This window comes from Pteropus alecto, unplaced genomic scaffold (assembly GCF_000325575.1).
Source record: "Pteropus alecto unplaced genomic scaffold, ASM32557v1 scaffold52, whole genome shotgun sequence".
Lineage (NCBI taxonomy): Eukaryota > Metazoa > Chordata > Mammalia > Chiroptera > Pteropodidae > Pteropus > Pteropus alecto.
In genome coordinates this window covers 43,477-63,842 of record NW_006433941.1, presented here as the reverse complement: position 1 = coordinate 63,842, position 20,366 = coordinate 43,477, and the positions used below count along the sequence as shown (strand labels likewise).

General features: G+C 34.0%; 1 pseudogene; it reads left to right on the top strand.

Moving 5' to 3' along the window:
* The first annotated feature begins 12,057 nt into the window (after positions 1-12,057).
* The window catches only part of LOC102887658, a 46,416-nt pseudogene continuing 38,107 nt past the window's right edge, over positions 12,058-20,366 (top strand).

Sequence of the window (20,366 nt, the reverse complement as noted above, 5' to 3'; positions counted from 1 at the left end):
ATGAAGAGAAAAGAAAATAAAAGTAGTAAGAGGTAGGTAGAGTCTGCAAGGCAGAGCCCTGAGTTACAATTATCCCATAGAGAACATTTCTCTTTATCCTCCGATAAAAGTGAGCATTTCATCAGGATATACTTACATTTTATTTGGTGGACTAGTCATTTCCTTGCATCTTCTCTCCGAAGCTCTAGCATGGGGCTGGACATTACAAAAATGTAGCCAGCCTCCATGAAGGAGTTATTTCAACTGTGTCGTCGCTGGAAAAAAGAAAAATGCATGTGGATCAGAGGTCTATCATGGAAATTATGCTTTGTGACAAATATGTTATGAATGAGTACTCATAAAACCATGCCAATACATATGCTATCACAGCATTCAATTATTTTAACCTGCTGTGAACTTGCCTGTGATAAATCATGGGAAAACTAAAGAGAACTATCTTTAGTCACTGCACTGTTTCACTCACTCAAGTCATTCACGGCTCTAAAAATACAATTTATATCATTGGATTCCTGAAATTCCTTTAGTGCTTACATTCTGATTTAAGTGGCATTAAAGCTAGGGTGATTAAGCTGAAAAGTCTAAGGCTACTGACCAATGTCCCCCTGGGTATTAGCTGTCTATCAGATTGAGTGCATTGTTTATCAGACCTGCAGCAAAAGTGCAATTAGAGCATTGCCTGTGGTTTTGGAAAAAGGCTTGAGATTCTCAGCCTGAAAAAGGATCTTTCAATGAAAGCGTGGATGAGACTTTTGGTAGAACTAATCTAGTAAGGTGATCAATTCATTTAATGCCTAATTTGGAATATTTTTGGAAGTGATGCAGGGGAACCATTAATATAAATGCTAGGACTCAGGCATAAACTAGGGCTGTTTAGTTGAAACAGGCAAGGATTCTAATAATGGACTAATAATAGAGAATGAGATTGCATCTCCTTTGTGTTTAAAGCCAGTTTCCCAACTCCCTTCTCCATGCACCACCTAGACAAAGAAGTGCATTCTCTAGCCATTTTTTTCCAGTAGTCCTGACAAGATCACCCTGATTCTATGGTCCCACATTCTCCTTTGGAGTCCTGGGGGACATTTGAGCTGCCACTGCTAATACAATATGGCACATCTATTTGCCTACAATGAAAGAGATGAGTAGGATAGGTTTGAATATGTCACTTTTATAAATAAAGGGTTATGAAATTTGGGACATGAAATAAAGTAGTGTTGTGATGAGAAAACACCTTGCTGGAAAAGAGAGCCACGAATGTACTGTCAGTTAATTGTTTTTAACAGTAACTTCTCCAAGCTCAGTTTTCCTCTACCAGTACAATTAGGTGGCTGGATATAGATCTGAAGTTCTCAGCCCACGCTGTATATTAAAATCACCTGAAGAACTTTAACAGCACACCAAGGTCCTAGCCCACCCCCAAGAAATTTTAATTTGTACAGGATGGGGCTCTCCAAGTGATTCCAATGTGCAGCCTGGCCTGAAAACTATGATACTGGATTATTTCTATGATTTCCATGAACATTTATTCAGCATCTTCTGCGATGGTCTGAGCTTTCAGGAAAATGGAAATGGAAGGAGCAAGAGTAATCTATTACCATAGGCATTGGCACGTTACAGTTAAGTTTGCTCTGATATGTTTCCTAAGATTCTTAGTGGAAGTTTTCTATACCCTGTTACATGCCTGGGACAAACTAGTAGTCAAATACATGACTCATTTCCTTCTAGGAGTACAGAATGTATGGCTCAGGGTAAGGAAAAGGACTTAGTAAGCCTTGAACACTTAACTGTATAGTTGATGTCCACAACATTGTGATGTGATTTAAAATATACAGTTGTCCCTTGGACAACTTGGGGATTAGGGCAACAACCCCCTGTGCAGTGAAAAATCTGCATATAACTTTGACTTCCCCCAAATTTTACTAATAACCTGCTGTTGACTGGAAGCCTTAGTGATAATATGAATAGCAATTGACACGTATTTTTGTATGTTACACTGTACTCTATAAAGTCAGCCAGAGAAAAGAAAATGTTATTAAGAAAATCATAAGGAAGAAAACATTTAGAGTACTTACTGAAAAAAATTGCGTTTCAGTGGACCCACACAGTTCAAATCTATGTTGCTCAGGGGTCAAGAGTATACATATAAAGCTGTTCCTGAGGTTCCATTTTGATTCCCTGCATTGACTAAGGTCAGATTTTGAAGTGGATATGAGTCTTTCTAGGTCAAAACTTATTTCGCTATTGTTACATGACTCATGTAATGTTTCGGGATGCTGCCTATGACATAAGTGACTTGAGAAACAATTATGGATGTATAAACACTATTAATGAGAAAAATCCTTCTCACTAGCAGTGCTCCAGGGATTTCTGGATTTGATTACCCACTTTTCGATGTTTGACGATTTGACTGATGTTTAATGCTTTCTCATTTTTCCTGATAGGGACCGCTAAGCACGTTATGTTCTTTCTCCCAGTTGGCAACTCAACAAAGGCCAGCAATAAAAACCTCCACTTGTGTAATAAACTGTTGTACAATCTACTGCTTATGAACGAGGTCCCTGAAAATGTGCAACCTTTCTGCACGTTAAACACAAAACAGATGGAGGTTTGAAAATAACTTTCCTCTTTAGGGAAGGGGAAAGTAAAAGAAAAGAGAGCAAGCCTCCTAGGCAGAGTGCTAAGTTACTAAGCCAGAGGCTGAACTTTCTGTTCCGGGCTGTCAGAGGCAGCCGAATTCTTTTAAGGATGCTACGTACCTCAGGGACCTGTAAAGTAAGGCGGGTGTGGTTAGAGACTTTAGGGAAATGGTGTGTACAGTAATGGGCAGGTTGATTTGTCACTGGTCAAATGAACTAGGCAGGCCATTGATTTCTTTGAACCTGTTTGTAAACCTCATTTATAAATGGTGATAAGTTCAAGCTCTATTGCCCAAACACACCAGAGAATGATGTAGCTAGAAATAAAAATATTGTTTTGTTGTTACTGTTGTTTTTAATTTGCTTTTGTTCATTTCTTGGTTATGTGTATATCTATCTATATATATATGGATATGTGTAATATCTATATGTAAAATAATAATAATTGTACAGGCATACCTTGTTTTATTGAACTTCAATTTATTGCACTTCAAAGATGTTGCATTTTTTACAAATTGAAAGCAAGACCCTCCACCAGCAAAAAGATTACAACTTGCTTTATTGCAGTAGTCTGAAACCAAATCCACAATATCTCTGAGGTATGCCTGTGTGTGTGTGTGTGTGTATGTGTGTGTGTGTGTGTGTGTGTGTGTGTAATTCATGGAACAGAAAAAATGATGGAGTAAATAATTTCTAAATAATGTATGTACATATGCATGCATGTATCATTCATCCATGTCTGTTTGTTTTTTATATTTTGCCATGTTTTATGAAAAAAATTGAGGTAGTTTATAATGATGTATAGTTATCATATACTGCGTAATAGTATATGATTTTATTTGTTGAAAGTGACTAAGCTTCATTTCAGAGTAATAAATTAGCCACCTTCCTTTTGTAACCTGCAACCACCACTCAACAGCAAACTTGCTCACCCTATGGCAATGTGTGGAGTCCAAATGACAGGCAGTAAGTGTTTTATAAGAATAATGAAATTCACATAAGGTTTTCTTTAAAATATAGAATTTTGGAAGTACTGAATGAAGCATTGTCTAAAAGAATAAGATACCACATGATTTAGGGCAGAATGGACTTTTAACTGGTTTTATCAGTCAAGATCCAGTCAAGAAAACACACTAGGAATTTAAAACAGAGGGTTTAGTACAGATGGAATGGGATTTAATACAGAAATTGGTTACTCAGGTGTTGGAAGACTGAAAGAGAATAAGGAACATTGAGGAAGCAGGTACCACTTCTGAGCTGATGCAACAAAAGAAAAAAGATGTATTCCTGAGGAAGGGACTGCTGATGGCCTCTAAAAGAATGTTCTGGAACTTTTGAAAAAAGGCTAATGGCTACCTCCAGCTGCCTTTGCCAGAGCAACACTGACCAAAGTAAATGCTCCCTTTCTCGCCTCCTGAGTCCATTCTCTCTCTAGCACCACCTATGGGCAGAACTTAATAAGAGGTCAGCTATCAAGAAAAATGGGTTTGGAGCTGAGAGACAATGGCCACATGCTTAGCACGGGGCCAGGTGTTAGTTGATTCTTATGAGGCAGAATGTGGGCAGAATCCATGAAAAATGACTGAAACAGGTATAAAATAAAGAGAACTGAGTTCTGTGGCAAGATATACCTAGCAGTGAGAAAAGAACAGGTGAGAAGCCAGATTGCATGCTCTAGAAAAACAGACCATACCAATGCCCAGAGACCACATCCTACTCTGACTATTTAATAATTGTTCAGTAAGTGGAGGAGAATTAGCAAATATAACCGAGCAAGTTGTAGCAATTTGCCTACAGTTTGCATAAGTGTTTTTCTCCACCATAACTAACTATCTCACATGAGTCAGTCAGAGCACAGAAACCAACAACTGTACTTCATACATGTTTTTAACATGTTTTTAACCTCTGATATTTTTCCCTCCTCAAAGTATATTAATTTATTTAATCCACCTGTAACCTGGACCATTTTTATTAATCTCAGGTTAAGTGAATGACAAGGTCACCTCCTAAAGAGCTGCAAAGCTAAGAGGTGCAGGCCTCCTGACTTCTAGCCCATTGCTTTTCTACCATGCCATAAAAATCTGAGTTTCTTGGTTTTAATCATGATTTTGACAACTTTTACAAACATGAAAATACACAACTTATACCACACTAATAAGCAAGTTTAACTGAAAGGACTGTGCTATGAAGTAACTTGCTCAGCCCCAGGGCAGTGTTCATGCACCATACTGTTCTCCTCTGCTTTGCAAGTGCCCTTGCCTCTACATGGGTGAGCCTCTTCTTTCTACTTGGCAAATAATGGAGTTGTGCTTTAAGTGATGTACATGGTATAATGTCAGCAAGTAAAGAAAAATTCCATGTAGACCAAATTGCCTTGAAAGATTTCTTAAACCTCCTGTAAAATACTGACATAGTCTCTAGAAATAAGACTAGCACTGTCAGTTTTCTCCCAGTGTTGCAACAGACCTCAGTTACTTTTGTTGGGCCCCTGATGACATGGTTGGCCTGCACTTATGGGACATGTTAAACAAAACATTTGAACTTTTAAACTCTGGGATCATTCTTAAGACTGCAGCATGTGCACACTGTGAGACACTGGTGGGAACGGAGCCAAGAGAGGACAGAAGTTTGCACTCCTTGGCGGCCATTCTCTGAGGGCAATGGCAGGCTGACAACTTGCATTATTTACATTCTTTCTCTACTCTTGTAGCATCACTCCCATGACCCCACCCCACTGGAGTTCATGTGGTAGAATTCGTGAAGATAAAGTACATATCCACTGACCTCAAAATGAATTTTACTTGTTGGTTAAGACATGGTGGCCCACTGAGATAGATTAGCAGGACTGCTGGAGTGAAGACATCCTGCAGAAGCACTGATACAAACAATGCTAGCCTGAATGTTAAAAATCTAAGGTCAAGCACCAGAAGGCGCTTACCAACTGTGTGGCTTTGGAAAGTCACCTGAACTTTCTGAACCTCAGGTCCTTCATTGGAAAAGTGTTTCCCCAACCCATAGGATGGCTGTGAGAATTAAATAGTAAATAATATGCTAACAAGAATAAGCACTTTGCAACTATAGATATTTACAAATATAAGAAAGAATATAAAATCTTTCTCATCTGCCACAAAAGTTTCTTTGTAGGGTCACTCATTCATAAAAATGTAGCCTATCTAAAAATATAGCTATATCTCTGGTGTTGCTAAGAGAAACAAGCTAGACTGAAAGACCATCTATAACATGATTCCATTCATATGACATGCTGGAAAAGGCAAAACTACAGAGATGGAAAACTTTATATGAATGGTTGCCAGGGCCTTTAGGAAGGGGGAGTACCTAATTACAAGAAGTGTGCATAGGGGAATTTTCAAGGTGGCGGAATCGATATATATGATAATGGAGTGGTGGATAAATAACACTATGCATTTGTCAAAACCCATAAAACTTTACAGTACAAAAAGTAAACTTTAAGGTAAAACAAAAACAAAAAACTAGAAGTCAGAGACCAGGATAAAGGAATCTACCTGTGTTACCACATATGGCATACCTTGTTAGTGGGAGTAGGGGGAAAAAAAGCGTTGACCAACGTAATTTTGGAAACAATATTCTGACTGAAATCTAGAAGGCTAAGACAAAAGCAACTGTACATAAACATTACAATCTAGTTGGTAATGCTCCTCATAAAAATACTAGTTAAAATTCTGAAACCATTTTACATATACACTGGGTTGAACAAATACGTGAATGTACGGTGGATGGTAGGAGCCAATTTTCCCATTGTTGGAGAGAGAAATTATAGAAAAGCAAACAAGAAAAGCTAAAATGAAGCAAGTTTTACTGGATTAGAGATGGAGGCATTGTTATAAACTCAATTTTACCTTAATATAGAGGTAAAATTGAGACATGATTATAGATATATGTGTATACATGGTTTAGTATGCATATATGTATTTCTTAGGTCTGTCCACTGAGAGATCCTAGAAGCAATAACACCCGAGTAGTAATGAGCATGCCAAGTGCCCAGATCTCAGTTATGATTCTCCAGTAAAAGAACCAGCACTCTTCGGAGAAATGATTGATTCTTGGGCACCCTATAGAATTGATTCTGGAACATCTTGCAGGGCCTGAAAGTAAGGAAGTACTCCAGAAGCAAAAGGATGGGATTATGTCACAGGAACACAGGAGTCAACCTAAAAAGCTCACAAGGGCTGAAGCTGGAAGTATATAAGCAACAAAATAAAAAATGTAACATTCGATTATGACCCCAAATTAAATTTTCATGAGTCCATGCTAATGTAAATATGGAAGGAAGGAAGAAAAGACTGAAGGAAAGAAAAAAAGATAAAGAAAGAAAAAGAAAAAGGAAGGAAGGAAGAAATGGAAGGAGGGAAGGAAGGAAGGAAAGGAGAGAGGGGGGGGAGGGAGGGAGGGAGAAGGAAGAAAGGGAGGAAGGAAGAAAGAGAAAAAGAGAAGGAAAGAAAGAAGAGATATGTCCTTGTAAGAGAATTACAAATAGTTCATGTAGATACTGTCCTCTCAGGAGATGACATGCTTCCAAAGAGTACCATGTGCAAAGGGTTGAGAAATTTAACTTCACAGTGGAGAAACCTGGCAAACACTACCCTGGCCAGATGATCAAAGTTAACATCACCATAGATAGGTCATGTTGATAGCATGTACCTCTGATATGATAGGGTAGAGTAGGATGGGATGGGATGGGATGTAATGAGGTGGGGTGGGGTGGGATAGCGTGGACTAGGGTAGGGTAGGGTAGGGCAGGGTAGGATATGAGGAGCACTTCACCTCAATAGCATCCTTCCCCAAAGCTCATAACCCCAGTCTAACTGTGAGAGAAAATCCAGACAAACACAAATTGAGGAAAATTCTACATCATATCTGACTAGTACTCCTTAAAACTGTGAAGGTTATGAAAAACAAGAATAGACTAAGCAATTGTGAGATAAAAGAAGAGACTGAGGAGACAGCATGACTAAATATAATGTGGAATCCTGGAGTAGAGAAAGGACATTAGTGAAAAAAACCGAATGAAACCTGATTAAAGTCTGGAGTTTAGTTCACAGTAATGGATCAATATTGATTTCTTGGTTGTGACAAATGTACCATGGTGACATAAGATGTTAACAATAAGTAGAACTGGATGAGGGGTATATGAAAACTCTGTACTATCTTTGCAACTTTTCTGTAAATTTAAACTATACTAGATTTAAAAAATGTGTTAAAGTACTATATAAGAATATCTCAAAATGTAAAATATCTAGAGATATTATTTTTAAAAAGATCTGTTAGCTCTCTACCTGGAAAACTATAAAATATTTCTGAGAGACATTAAAGGTAACCTAAATAACTAGAAAGATATGCTGCATTTATGAACTAGAAGACTGAATATTGTTAACATGGCATTTCCCTCAAACTTGATCTATAGATTCGAGCCGGATTTTTTTTTTTGGTAGGAATTGAAAAGACAATTCTAAAATTTATGTGACTTGCCAAGTAACCCAAAAAAGCTATGAAAAAAAAAAAAGCAGAGTTGGAGCATTTACTCCACTCTTCAAGATTTACTCTTAAGTGACTATAATAAAAATAGTGTAGTATTGGCCAAAGGATAGACAAATAAATCATTAGAACAGAATAGAGAGCCCCCACAAATAGAACTACTTATATATAGTCAAATAATTTTTGGCAAAAATGCCAAAGCAATTTAATAGAAAAAAGAGAAGTCTCTTCCACAAGTGATGTTGGAAAAACTGAAATTTTCATATAGAAAAAAAGAACCTCAATCACTATCTTACAACATATCACAAATTAATCTGAGATGCATCACATATCTAAATGTAAAAACTGAAACTATAAAGCTTCTATAAAAAACATGACAATAATGTCTTCTCAACCTTGAGATAGAAAGATTTCTTAGGACACAGAAAACACTAACCATTAAAAAATGATAAACTGAACTTCATCAAAATTTTAAACTTCGGTTCATCAAAGAAACCATTAAGAAAATTAATGGACAAGCCACAAATTGGAAAAACATATTCACAAGACATATATTTCATTAAGGGCCTCAATCCACAATATATAAAAACTTTTATAGCTAAATAATAAAAGACAAATGACCTAATAAAAATGGCCCAAAGATTTAAACAGATACTTGAACAAAAGACATAAGAATAGACAAAAGGTACATGAAAATGTTCTCTCATTAATGGAAGTGATTTGGAAAATGCAAATTAAAAGCACAAGATTGTACTACACATCTCTTAGAATGGTTAAAATCAAAATGATTGTCTACACAAAATATCGAAGATGTGGAGCAACTAGAAGTCTCAAACATTGATGGTATGAGAATAAAGTTATACATCACTTTGAAAATTATTTGGAAGTTTTTAAAAAACAAGTCCCTATCCCGTAACCTGGAAATCCCATTTCTAAGTATTTACCAAAGGAAATGAAAACATATGTCCACAAAAACCTAGTACAAGGATATTCGGAGCAACTTTATTCATAATAATCCCGGACTGCAAATAGCTCATCATCATCAATTGAAGAATGAATGCATCATATAATAGAATGTTACTCAGTAGTAATAAGGAACAAACTATTGATGTATGTTATGATCTGTGTGAATCTTGAAAACATTATGCTAAGTGAAGAGCTAGGTGAGTGGTTGCTTCTGAGGATGAGTTACTGGGAAGAGACACTAGGGATTTTCTGGAATAAAATAAATAAATGATATCTTGATAAGTGAAAGCGTCACTTGCGTATATGCATTGGTCAAAAGAGATTGAAATTATGTGCATTTTACTAAGTGTAAATTATATTTTATTTTTAAAAAGTCAACAAAAATTATGAGACCTCTAGAAGAATGTGAAGAGAATGTAAATTCAATGATGTAAGACATCAAAACAGATACAGTAAAAAGGAGACTAAAATTTAAAAAAATAGTAATTTCAGGGAATAAATTGAATGCCAAAATAGCCCAAATGCAGAATTAATAAATTCAGTAAAAAGAATTGAAACTGACATAGCCAAATGCTCAATTTTTTAAATGAAATAATGACAATGAAAGTAGAGAATAAAGGCAAACATAATAAAGCAATTAGAAAGGCGATGAAAATATGAGCTCACATACTTCAGTTGCCCATAACTTAGACTTTCTATCACCAATAACTACAAGCCTCCCTTATCTGATCTATTTTCTTCTCAAAGCAACTGGTATCCTGACCTCCACAATTTTTCAACCTTACCAGGACCTCCAATTCAGTAGGACTTCAAATTCAAGTTTCTCATTCTTTTTATGTTCTACTTCCTTCTTACCCAGCTGAAATTCCATGGTGAATTATTAAAACTATTTCCTGTGCATACCTTCAACTCCTTTGCTCTTCTCTAACTTTGTCATCCTCACTTAGCAAAAGCAGGACTTTAAAAGTTAAATTCAACATTCATTCTCTCCTGCTGCTTCATAAAATTGAATATGAGTGGGAAAATATACACAGATATACTGGCCTCAATTTAAATTCATGCTTATGACTGACCCTCAAGCAGACCTCAACGCTACCTCTTAGTATGCATTAAGTTCTGCTTGAAACAATTGGCTTTAACCAAGGCAGTAGGAACCAACCAATAAAAAATATAAGATGTATTAGAGACACAGCGTATAGACTGATATAGCTGGAATAGACCTCATAACCTAGGTAATAGTGAGATTTAAAAAGTGAAAAAGCATCAGTAGCTACTACAACTACTACTACCACTACTACTACTACTACTATTACTACTACTACTACTAATCACTACTGCAACTGATTAACTACTACTACTACTACTACTACTACTACTAATCACTACTGCAACTGATGAAATGCTCATAATATATTAGACACTGTGTTCTCTCCCTCTCTCCCTCTCTCATTTAATCCCTTTAGAGACCCTATGAAGTAGGTATTATTATTATCACCACATTTTACAAAAGGGAAAATTGAAAATCAGAGAGATTAACTATCTTCAAGTCACATAGGAAATAGTGAGAGAGCTAGGGTTCAGACTGGGGTTACCCACTGTACAATAGTGTAAACCTCAATTACTTCATCTACGTAACCCAGAGGGAGCTTGCGAAGAGGATTTGCTGTGAATTCCACATTTTAATCCATTTTTCCTCTATTTATTGATACCTCATATGAGACCACATTTTTATATTGTTTTTCATCAAGCGTGAGCCTCTAAGGAATTAATTTAAAAAAAAAAATATTCTTCTCTCTACTATCTCTTCACTGGTGCCTTCTTGATTGATTTGTTTTATTTTCTCTACTGCTACCACTCTCTTTCTGGAGAAGCTCTTCATGATCGCTTTCCAGCTTCTCTGTTTATCGTATGACTTTAAAATGCGTATGAAGACTTTTATATCTTTGTTATTATTGAGATATTCTTCACATACCATTAAATTTCCCATTTAAAAGTATCTAATGAAGTGTTTAGTATGTCCATAGAAACCACTACCACCATCTAATTCCAGAACATTTTCATCATCCCAAAAGGAAACCCTGTACCCATTAGCAGATGCATCCTATTCCTTTTTCTGCAACTGCTGGCAACTAATCTACTTTTCATTTCTATGGTTTTGCCTATTCTGGAAATTTCATATAAATAGAATGACACGTGTGGCTTTTTGTGTCTGGCTTCTTTTGATATTTGTTGATCTCATTTTTAATTCTTCTTTTCTTTATACCCATATTTTTTAAAATTAATGATTCTTTACTTTAGAGCATTTTTTTTACCATATATGTTTACATTAAAGATGGAAAATGTATATATTTGTTTTCTCAAATGAATATAAAAAGTGCATAAAAAAGAAATCAACAAAAGATTCTATGTGTTAATTCCTTTAAGTGTGAAACAGCAACTGTCTGGATGAAGCAGGATTCAGGCCACAGTAGTGCTGTGCCAGGGGCTTTTCTTTCAGTGTTCATTTCTTAACCTGTCCCACTGCATTCTAGTAATGTTGAAGTGCAACAGAGGCTTGGTCTCCTTTGATTATAATTTTAATTGTTTAGACAGTAAGAAATGTGCACATCCCTCATTAACCTCTACCAAATTTATATTAGGGAAAAAATAATTTTGCATATGAGAACTCAGCTTGAAAGCCATATAATCCAAAGTATTTTGTTTTAAACAGCCTATTTTACTATTCATGACACTTAACTTTCTCTTCTTTCTGTATGCCAAATTTTACCCCAACAAGTTTATTAAATTGATTTTGTATTTTACTTACTCCATATCCCACAAAATGGTGTGCTGGCTGGTGAAGAAATCTTTATATAAAAATTTCATAATAACAAATTATCATATTTTTCTGGGCTTATATATATCCCCATGGAGACTTTTGAACCATAAAGATAGGGTGTGGGGTATGAAGCAGTGGCAAATGAGGTACAGAAAGGAAATTGAGAAGCCAATTGCTCATGGGCTTACATGTTTACTTTTTCTTAGAGGAAGCGAAGAGACCAGCAATTTTCAAGCAGGGAATGATAACACGATTAAACTTATTGTAGAAAGGTAATTAGTGGAAGTTGAGGATGGCTGAAAATGAAAGAGGCAGGAGGAAGATCAACCAGTTGGGAGGTTCTTATAAGAGATGCAGAGGATCTAAATAAGGAAGAGATACCAACATAAGAAATTGTTGTGTATCCATGTGTTTTATATATAAAAGTTTTATCATGACCACATACATTGCACCTAGAAAATGGGTTAAGATCATTGCATTTCTGTCCAAACATAAAGCCCATTTGTGTAGTCACTGATTATAAAAACCTAGTTTGAGAGCTGCTTTGGATTAAGAATCACACGTTCATATTAGTACATAAGTTTGAATTTACTCTAAAAGGAAAAACTTTATCCACTCTGGAAATCTTTGCCTAGTTGAAAATGAAAGAATGTTTCTTACTCGTCATTTTTTTTTTTTGCCATTTTTTAATTTGACAATCAGTTTTCAAGTCATACTTTTCTTGGGCATATTTATTCTTATATCAAGGTTCTGAGTCTTTAAGTTACATAGTCTTTTTTAAGACTGTCAAAGGAGAGAATTATTTTCATGAAGAGAGAAGCAAAACTGCATTACTCTGTCCTGATCCTACAGTGCACTTTTAATTTAGATAGCTTTACTTCTAATCTCTGGATACAAGTAATTTCTTTATTTAAAGTTTTCCTTTGAGTACAGTAGTCAGTATGAATCCAACATTTGACACAAAGACGCATGCATGAGAAGTCCTGTTAATGTTCTTTGATGATGACAGAGAGGTTCCATCACATATTAGCGCATCTAATTTCTTCCATAAGTCTAACTATATACCAGTTGCCCTCCACAATTTTCGAGGGAGTGCTGATCTCCAGTTTTTAATTTTATTATGCTTTTGAAAAAAACTGGGAATATATTGCCATAATTAAAGATTATTATTGGGGCTCATGTGATGTCTTCTCTATTAGAGGTGGTTTTCATGTAGAGGAAAAAAACTAGTGTTGGTTTCAGAAAGCTTAGGTTCACTTCTGGCTCTTCCAATTACTAGCTGGTAAACTTGGTGCTGTGGTCTGAATGTTTGTGTTCCCCCAAAATTTATATGCTAAACTCTTAATGCCTAATCCGATGGTATTAGGAAGTGGGGCCTTTGTGATGTGATAGGTCATGAGAGTACAGCCCTCATGAATGAGATTAGATTTCTTATAAAAGAGATTCCATAGCGCTCCCTAGATTTCTTCCACCATATAAGGACACAACACAAATTCTGCCATCTTAGAAAAGGGCCGTCACCTTACTATGCTGGCACCCTGACATCAGACTTCCAGCCTTCAGAACTATGAGAAATTACTGTTGTTCATAAGCCACCCAGTCTGTGGTATTTTGTTATAGCAGCCTGAATGGACTAAGACCCTTGGACAAGCAATTAATTTTTAATCTTCAATAGAAGAATACTTGCTTACACATCTCACAGAATTATTATGAGTATCAATTGAGATAATATGTATAAACACCCATTAAAACTAGTAAAAATTCTACTCAAGTATAATTCAACAAATTCCACAGCTGTTAACCGTGATGAATAAACATTCTTCAACTTAGCATGATAAAATTTCCTAGTGTACACTTGAGTTCTACAAATGCTTAAGGAGGAATAAGTCAGAAAATAATATATTAAGTCATGTGGAAAAATGGAATGTAACATTGCTCTCCTGTGTCATGTCACACTGAAAGGGGTATGGCTGTGTTGGAGTCGGTTTCTTGGTTTTTCACTCTCTCACAAACCTACTTTAACAAGTGCATTAGTTTTCTTATTCTGTCGTTCACATTACTTAACATCTATTACATATTTTTCATTTTCCCATTTCTCTGTTCTACAAAATCTATGCAATTCTTTGTACATTTTATATTTTTACTTCACACATTCGTTTTTGGTGTTGTTGTTGTTTTTTTATCTACTTGTGTAATCAAACTTTGAATTTTTTTAATTTTAACTTTTTTTTAATTTCTAGAATACATCTTATGGGAACCCAAAAGAAGGAATTAGAGAATGAAGGGCAAACATTATTTGAAGAGAAAATAGCTGTGAATTCTTTTGAAATGATAAAAAACATAAATCCAGAAATCCAAGAAACGCAAAGTATTTTCCAAAATTAGGTGAAATAAACAAATGCCAACATATATTAATGAAACTATCAACCTAGAATTGGTTGCCAAAAAAACTTACCTTCAATAATAAGGGTAAATATACTTATGGAGAAAAACAGAGTTTATAACCAAAAGATTTGTACTTAAGAAACTTATAGGAGGTTATACTTCAAGAGAAGGAAAATGATAATAGAAATTTATTGAGGTGCACAAAGAAATGTTAGGCAGATAACAGAGTAAAAATTTAATCCAAGTAATTATGTTTAGAGAAATAATAATATTTTAATAGTACATTTGAAGACTTAAAAAAAGAAGAGAAATAAACTACTGAACAAAAAATAACATGCATGTTGGGAAGGGATAATCAAATTAAAATTATTTCATTCTTTGTGTTTTTGATAGAATATTAAAATAGTGTTTAATTTTAGACTTTGTTAAGCTAAATGTGTATAATAAAATTTTAAGGATCATAACTAAAAGAAAATAAAGAATATGTAAAACTTTAAACCAATAGAGTAAAAATCGAGATGAGAAATCTGAAGGAAAAAACCCTCAATCAATCAAAAAAAGAAATAAGAAAGGACAAAATATAGCACACAAAAAGCAAAACAATTTAATGGTAAATGCTAAAATTCACATTAGTTTTTACACTGAGAATAACTAGAAAATACAAACAGAATACCAAAAAAAAAAAAATCTATGTGAAGATTTCAGAATTAAAAGGCAATAAGTAATTATAGAATAAATAGCTAGGATAAGAAGAAATTGAGAAGTGACTACCTTATCATTTAGAAATCATCTGATTATTTAGAAATGGTGAATAAGAAATGGAGGAGCTTAGCATTATTTTTGGCAGCTTCTTTGACCCTCTAGAAAAACAAAAATGGAGTCCATCGTCCACCTTAAGGAGGAGTTTGGAAAAACCAGAAGAAAAGAACACAACGAACAATATACAAAGATCCAGATAATAAAGTAATCGGATACAGATTTTAAAATAGCTATTTTTGATATGACCAAAGAAATAAAAGATAAAATTGAGAATTTTATCAGAGAACTAAAAATAATAGAAAAATGAATGGAAATCTTTGAACTGAAATATACAAAAATCAAAATTAAGAACTCATAAATAAGTTCAATGATAAATTGGATGCAGCAAAAATTAGTGAACAGGAAGTTAGAAGAAAATAGCCAGAATGACACATGGGGAAAAAAAGAAGGAAGAGGAGGAGGAGGAGGAGGAGAAGAAGAAGAAGAAAGAGAAGAAGAATACAGAAAATAGTGTAGAGAATAGAGTAAAAAACGTCAAATGTGTTGTTGACATGTAAGGAGAAGAAAGACAGGGAAGGAAGCAGAAGTAATATCTAAAGAGAGAATGCGTGAGATTTTTCTAAAATTGATGAGACAAGTCAGATATTTGAAAAGCCCTCTATGCACTACAAAAATCAAAATTAAAAGAAATTTAACAGCAGACATATCATGATGTTGAAAATACAAAACAGTGAGAAAATCTCAAAAGCAGTCACAGAAAAATATTATCATTAAAAAAGAAACGATTATATAGACAGCAGATTTGTCGATCTAAACAACAGAAGCCAAAAGTTAGTGAAATTTTATCTCACAATTTAAAAAGAATATAACTGCCTTTCTAGAATTTTCTACAAAGTGAAAAATAACAGAGTATGTACTTACATATTCAAATAAGCCTAAAACGAGAAAATTTATCACCAACATGCACATACTAAAGAAAAAAACTAAAAGGTATTCTCCAAGTAAAAGGTTGTGATTACAAATAGAACCTCAAAGTGCAGGAAAAAACAAAAAGCAGTGTACAAAGGATATATGTGAGTAAATCCAAGTTTATATTGAATGTGCAAAACAATAGTAATAATATCTTGTGACATGTAAATTTTAAAGAATTAAATTTATGGCAAAAATAGCAAATAAATCTGAATAGAGTTAAGAATTCTAAACTTACTGTGTAGGAAGAGGGTATATTATCTATTTATTTTAGACTTTAAAAAGTTATGAATGTAATTATGTCTCCAGATAAGAAAGAGTATATAATTACAACTTAATAAAAACAAATGTGTAATAAATAAATCAAAATGTGTCTAGAAAGGAGAGAAAATGGGGACATTAATGAGATGAGAAATATAAGTAATATAAGAACAATAAGATGATAGATTCAAACCTAAATGTATTAGTAATAACATTAAATGTAAATGGACTAAATATTCCTTGAAAGACAGACTGTCTGATTAGATTAAAACACACAAACACACAGATATGCACACAATCTACATGCTTCTTTAAAAAGATAAACTTAAAAGAATACAGAAAAATTGAAGTTAAAAGCACAGACATGGAAAGATACTCAACTTCACTAGCTATTAAGGAAATGCAAATCAAAACCACAATGAGATACAACCTCACACCTGTTAGAATGGCTGTCATCAACAGGATAAGTAATAACAAGTGTTGGAGAGATTGTGGGGAAAAAGAACCCTCATACACTGCTGGTGGCAATGTAAATTGGTACAGCCACTATGGAAAATAGTATGGAGATTCCTCAAAAAACTAAGAATAGAATTACCTTATGACCCAGCAACCCCTATTCTGGATATTTACCCCCCAAATTTGAAAACTTTTATCTGTAAAAATATATGCACCCTGATGTTCATAGCAGCACTATTCATGGTGGCCAAGACATGGAAACAATAGAAGTGTCCTTTGATTGAATGATTGGATGGTACATATATACAATGTAATAATACTTGGCCATGAGAAAAGATGAAATACTGCCATTTGCAACAACATAGGTGGATCTTGAGATTATTGTGTTAAGCAAAACAAGTTGAGAACCATATAATTTCACTTATATGTGGGATATGAATCTGAAAGCACCAAACAAACAAGATAGAGACTCATGGACACATACAACAGTTTAGTAGTTACCAGAGCGAAGCGGGAGAAGGGGAGGTAGATAACAGTAAAGGGGGTCATATGTGGTGATGGAAGGAAATTTGACTTTGGGTGGTGAACACACAATGCAATATATAAATGATGTATTATTGAATTATACACTCAAATTTATGTAACCTTATTAATCAATAAATTCAACTTAAAAAGTATGAATAAAAATACATCATGAAACCGTTAAACATAAAAAAACTGGTAGAGCTATATTTATATCAGAAAAAAGGTGTTATGTAGTAAATATTGAAACAAATAAAAAATAACATGTTATAAATGACAAAAGGTCCCATTGACCAAGCACAGGGAAGAATTAAAAATTTGTATGTACATAATAACAAAGCCTCAAAATCAATGAAAAACATTGATAGAAATATAAGGAGAAATAGACAAACAAAAATTCACAGTGAAAGACTGTGGTAGATACTTTGATATATCAACTAGCTCTTTACTCAAGACCAAGGCCCTCATTCCCCCAATTACTGGAAATGTTGGCTTCTGATAACTCACCCTAAATTTATGACACCTCCCTGGAGACAGCCCATGTCCAATGACTGGTCTATGTGTGGGATATAAAGCAAGCCTCAACAATTTCCACATGTTAATACATGTTCTGTATTAACTTAATAAAGAACATGTTCTCTATTTGTATTGATTAAGTTAAACATCAATAAAAACCAAACTAGAAATCAATATCGAAAGATAACTAGGTATATAATATCCATATATTTTAGAAATTAAGAAAACTACTTATAAATACTCATTTCTTAAAAAGCAATTACTACGGAAATTAGAAAAAATTTAAACAAAATGATAATAAAAATTAGCCTTGAAAACTCGTGGGATGCAGGTAAAACAATACTTAGAAAAATGTATAGACTTAAATTCACATATTAGAAATTTAAAAAGTCTAAAAATCAGTAAATTTTCACTGATTCTAAAATAGTCACAGTTTTATAAAGTTTTTATTATTTATAAAAATAATTTGAAATTAAATGAACTAGTATGACACAAAGAGAAAACAAAAAATCAAAATAAATTCTAAAATTTATGTGAAATTGCAAGGGACCCTCAATAGCCAAAACAACCTTAAAAAAAATAAACAAAGTTGGAAGGTTCATACATTTTGGATTTTAAAACTTTCTACAAAGCTACAGTAATCAAACAGTGTGGTACTGGCATAAGGATAGATATATAAATGAATGAAATATAATTGAGAGTCCAGAAATAAACTCATACATCCATTGCCAATTGATATTCTACAAAATGCTAAGACTATTTAATGAGGGAAAGAATAATTTTTTCAATAGAAGGTTTGGGACAATTGAATGAGTCACATGCAAAATAATGAATTTGTACCTTTCACACAATATACAAAAATTAACTCAAAATGGTTCAAAGACTTAAACATTAGAGCTAAAATTATAAACTTTTTAGAAGAAAACAGGAGCAAATCTTCATGACCTCAGATTTGGTAATAGATTCTTAGATATAATGTCAAAAACATGAACAACAAAAGAAAACATAGATATATTGGACTTCATTAGAACACTTTTGTTCATCAAAGTTCATTATCAAGGAAGTGAAAGACGACCTACAGAATGAGAGAATATTTGCAAATATATATACAGTCATACCATGAATTATAATGTATATAAGGTCAACAGAAGATCTCATATACAAAGGTGGTCCCATCAGATTATAATAGATTATAATAAAAGTGTGTTTGTGATGTTGAAAGAAAAGGCTAGACCTGACTAAGATGTTAAATTTACTGCTAGTTCTAAGTGGTTTCAATAGACAGGAGCTCAGTATGCTGTCCAACCACCAGCCCACAGCTGGGCCAACGTTTGGTAGCACCCCCCAACCTGCCCTCAACCACTTCTGCACACCACACACATGCCCGCCACATGTGTACACACACTCATATGCACAAACTCACTTCCCTTGCCTCCCTTTCTCATTATCTCCCCTTTCTCTAAGTCTTGTTCTTCTCTCTCTCCATCTTTTCTTTCCTCTTCCCTCTTTTCCTTCTCTCCCCTCTGTGCCCCTCCCCAGAGTATGTACGTGCTCACGCTTTATCTTCTATATCGCATTTTGTTGTACTTTTTCTATGTTCAGAACACAGAAATACTTGCCATTGTGTTACAATTACCTATGATATTCAATACAGTAATATGCTGTACAGATTTGTAGCCTAGTAGCATTAGGTGTGTAGTAGGCTATACCATCTAAGGTTGCGTAAAGGCACTCTATGATGTTCACACATCAATAAAATTGTCTAATGACACATTTTTCAGAATGTATCCCTGTTGCTTAGTGGTGCATAACTGTATCTGAGGTCAGGAATTTGTATCTAGAATATATAAAGAACTCTTACAACTTTATAAGAAAAAGACAATCCAATTTTAAAAGCTGACAAAGGAATTAAATGTACATTTTTCCAAAAAAGATATATGAATGGTCAACAAGCATATGAAAAGATGCTCAACGTCATTAGTCATTCCTTTTTATTTGACCATAAAAAGGAATGAAGTACTGATACATGCATAAACCAATCCTTAAAAATTATGCAAAGTGAAAAAAGCTAGTCATAAAAGACAACAAATTATATGATTTTATTTATATGAAATGTCCAGACTAAGCAAATCTATAGAGATAGAAAGTAGATTAAGGGTTCTTTAGGGGTAGGGGGATATTGGGGTTTGGAGGTGATAGCTAAATGTTGTAGGATTTCTTTTAAAGGCTTTGAAAATGTTCTAAATTTGACTGTAGTGATACTTGAACACATCTGTGACTATATTAAAAATCATTAAATTAGACACCTTAAATAAATGAATTGTAAGATTTGTGAATTATATCTCAATAAAACTGTTATAAGAAAGAAATCAAGATAAAACAAAGGAAAGGGGGAAAGGAGAATTAATAGGGATAAAGAAAAAATTAATGCTATATAAAAAAACGCACTAGAAATTAAAAATAAAATCAAAAGCTGGTTTTGTAAAACTAATAATGTTGATAATTCTTGTCAAGTCTCATTCCTAATAAAAATGCTAAGTTAATTAGTACTAGAACATTGTTCAAAT